The 3949-nt window shown below is 25.8% G+C and overlaps 1 long non-coding RNA gene across 1 annotated transcript; it reads right to left on the bottom strand.

Annotated features, from left to right (window-relative positions):
• Positions 1-1551: 1551 nt before the first annotated feature.
• On the bottom strand, positions 1552-3648 carry LOC145957767 (uncharacterized). Its single transcript, XR_014433768.1, has 2 exons — positions 1986-3648; positions 1552-1886 (listed from the first exon to the last, which is right to left on the bottom strand). It is a non-coding gene; the product is annotated as an uncharacterized LOC145957767 (long non-coding RNA).
• Positions 3649-3949: the final 301 nt, after the last annotated feature.

Raw genomic sequence — 3949 nt, 5'->3', positions numbered from 1 at the left:
CATCTCCCAAAATTCAAAGGTCACATTATCAAGAACAATATCTTTGTTTAATGAATAAGAATATGTACTAAAATCACATAGATATACATCATTACTTAAAGATAATACAAAACACTTATATATGGGTACTAGCTAGGTATCATTTTGGCCCTAATTCCACTATTAACATAGATTTTCCTCTAACTTGAGCGTTGGAGTGTTATTTTAGGTGTGCTCTCCTCCCATCGTTGTCGATATTGAAACACAAAGGACATCATTTTCCTCGTTAGTGCACCTACTGATTCAAGTAACAACACTTTTCTAATTGGAACATTAGACTTCATGGTAAAGGTTAGGATATGGGAGAGCATATCATGTCTTCTATGACGAAAAATTATTTTCAACATTTGAACATATATTAATTTTGAAAATTAATTGTCAGGATTTTTTTCTTTCTTTTTTTTCTCCACTTTCTCATTTTATCCCTCCCTCTCTATTGCCACTCTTCTCTACTCTCTCCCCACTTCCACCTTTCTCTATAACCACACTCCTAAATAATCCTCCTTAAGGGGATCAAATTCGTCCAAGAAGTGTGCCAACGCTATGAATTTTGCCTTGACTCACATTATGTTATAGTTGTGCAAAAAAATAAAATAAATTGATCTAAATTTGACTTTGAATCGCACCATTTAAAAAAGATCATAACCAATTTGAAAGAAAAAAGAAACTAATTGCATTGTTTATAAAAAAAAATGAGTTTTAAAAATTGAACCTTATTGGTAATTAGATTTAGTACACTAAAGCACTTTTTTAAAATAATGAAATAAAATTAAATCAAAATAATCTATTTATGTCCATCATATCTCACGATTCAGTAATTTACTGTATCACATAAAATATTTGAGTATTATTTACGGTTATTATGTTTTTTTATTTTTCTTTTTTATTTAGATTTTTATTATTTTTAGACTATTAAAGTAAATATCAGTTATCAAATCATGTTTCATAATTAATTTTTCACATGACAATTATATTTCTTCAAGGTTTTTGAGTTGACCTCTATAAATTTGTTTGTGTAAGTTTTTTTTTTTAAATAATTTTTAAGATAATAAACAATTTTTAACTTTTATAATATGTTTATCTACTGAATTAGTCTCTAAATTAAATATCTGAGGAATAAAAGATTTTAATATATCTAAAGAGTACATTAATTATGACTATTTTAATTTTGGAAAACAAAACTATTAATTTTTTTTAAAAAAAAGATCAATTTTAAACTACTCCAGTTCTTAAAATGATTTGAAATTAATTTGATTTTGAAACCTATTTTAAACCAGTTTTGAACTTATTTATAAAAATATTAAGTTTTGAACTAGTTTATTGACATAATTCAAATTATTTATAAATCGATTTAATTCATAGATGTTACATGTTTGAAATGAAAGCAAATGAAAATATAAAATAAATGAGTTGGTGCTTGATTATTGAGTAGCAGCGCAACCATGAAAAGGATGGAGAAAAAGCAAGTTGCAGTACAGAGGATGAAGAGAAAGAGGGGGGAAAAAGAAGAAGGTAAATTTGAAAAAGAATAAAAAGGGTATATCTAGAAATTTTAACGAATCTAATAGTGTTAGAGCATATCCAATGCTGATGGAAATCACCTACCTCCAAATTCCCATCTCACTTTTTGTTCCTCTAATCAAATTAAGTTACATCAATTAAAAAAAAAAAAAAAACAGCAAACACTGTTATGTGAGTTTGGTGTCCTTCAAGTGGCCCACGGCAGTAATAACACCTTCGATTGGTTTCTCTTCCACAAATCCACTGTGCTGACCCATTTCACTGTTGTCTACTCCCTTTTCACCTTCGCTAGCACGAATAACTTCTCCGAATTCTAGATCCTCAACCTGAAAAAAAGAAAGAAAAAAAAAAGTGTTAATCATGGTGGTGAAGTAGGAGAGGTGGGTGATGATTGCTTTCGGATCGTATGGGGTGGTGAAAGTTACCTTGATGATGTTAAACTTTGAAAAAGCTTATGTGTTTTTTTAATCGATGTAGCTTAATTTGATTGGGAGGACAGGAAGTAAGATAGGAATTTGGGAACCATTGTTTTATATCCTCCGTTACTTTTGCTAAAGTGAGTTTCTTAACTTATTTTTTAAGATCCATTATGCCATGTAAGTTTTAAGAACTCTAGCTAGCACAATTTTACTCTAATGTTAAATTTTTTATTTCGATTCTTAACTTAATTTTATGAGTTCATAATTGATTCTACATCTTTAAATTATTTTTTATTTTAACTTGATTAAAATATTATTGTCTTTGAATTGTTATTTTAAAATAATAAATATAAAAATTTTAAAATATTAAAAAAACTAATGTAAATGTATTTTATTGTTGTGTTAAACTGAAAATGATACTTTTCAATTAAATTAAATGCAAATTTATGATATTTAAAAATGATATTTTTTTTGCTAATTAATTGTGTTAAACTGAAAATAATAATTAAAAAGATCATTTATTACGTCAAACTTACAGTAGATTTAAAAATACAAAAATGTTAAAAACAGTCATTCTTAATTTTTTTTTTTTTTCTTTTGGGTCACTTGTTTCACATTCTCCTTCTCTTTAAACTATTTCTCTTTCCTCTCTCATTCACCTCTGTGCCTAGCTATCTGATTTGTTCTCTGCGAGAAATATACAATTTTTTATTCACTTCATTAGCTAAGAGATAGTGTTTACACATGTGGCAAGCCAGTGAACTCCAATGGTTACTTTTGACAAATGGCTTTGCTTAATATCTACGAACTAAGGTAAGCTCCTGCATTGGAAATACTCTTGAATGTCTTTCCTCGTGGGTTGGATGAAGAAAAACAAAGCTGTTAAAGTTTCATTCAATTATATATTTAAAACTTGAATGTCTTAATAAAAAGGGAAAATTGTTCTGAATTTCTCTAAGTTGTTTTTAAATTAAATGACACACTCTTCTTCTAATTTTTAAGTAAATATTAACTTTTTATTTATTTATCAAAAGTAAATATTAAATTTTTATTTATTTATCAAAGTGATACATACAATCTCTTATATAAGATAACACTATTTGTATATTGCTAAGAGATAACAAATTATTAATGTAAGTGTTAAAAATTAAATAAGATTTGATTTCTTACTTAATTTTAACCCCGAAATTATATTATAAATATCATGTATGTTGTGATTTAAATAAAATAAACCAACTTCAAAAAATAATTTAAAAAAACAAGTTGAGAAACTATTATTTTCAAAATTATAGAATAACAAAAATTTTCATAAAAGAAGACATCATTGTGCGTAATTCATAAACAAATGATATATGTGTATATAATTGATGACAAAATATAAATTGACTTTTATTTTTTTTCTTTTTCTCACTTTAACTAATGACATTATTCTAAGTGATGTGAGTGATTTTAAAAAATATATATATAAGAGAGATGTCATTTAAACAAATCTCAAGAAAAATAAGTGCAATTTTTTATTAAAAATATAAGAAATTTAAGTATATATATATATATATATATATATATATATATATATATTCATTTGTTATTTTTTTTAGAGATTGTATATATTATTTGAGTATAGGTTTGTTCAACTAGCATAGCACTAGGCCCCATGAGAGCAGGTAATAGGCTCCCCTTCCCGTCCCATTTCTGTTAAATAAAAATCTTACCAGCACCTATCTCATATTTGTGCAAGCATCTATAAGTGGATATGTGTAGGTATCAATGAATATTTGTGAGTTGTTTTTAAATATATTTTTTTTAAAATATTGAAAATAATTTTAACTTTGTAATTTTATTAAAATAGTAAAGATAAAAAATTGATGTTAATTTCGTTTAAATATTTAAAATAATAACCATATTTATATATCTTTTAGAGATGAGCCTTTTAGGGCCTTATTGAGTTATAAGCCTTGAAAAATTATATA

Source organism: Cajanus cajan, chromosome 5 (assembly GCF_000230855.2).
Source record: "Cajanus cajan strain Asha chromosome 5, NIPB_CcT2T_4, whole genome shotgun sequence".
Lineage (NCBI taxonomy): Eukaryota > Viridiplantae > Streptophyta > Magnoliopsida > Fabales > Fabaceae > Cajanus > Cajanus cajan.
The sequence above is the reverse complement of the archived record's forward strand: the minus strand, read 5'-3'. Positions and strand labels throughout refer to the sequence as shown.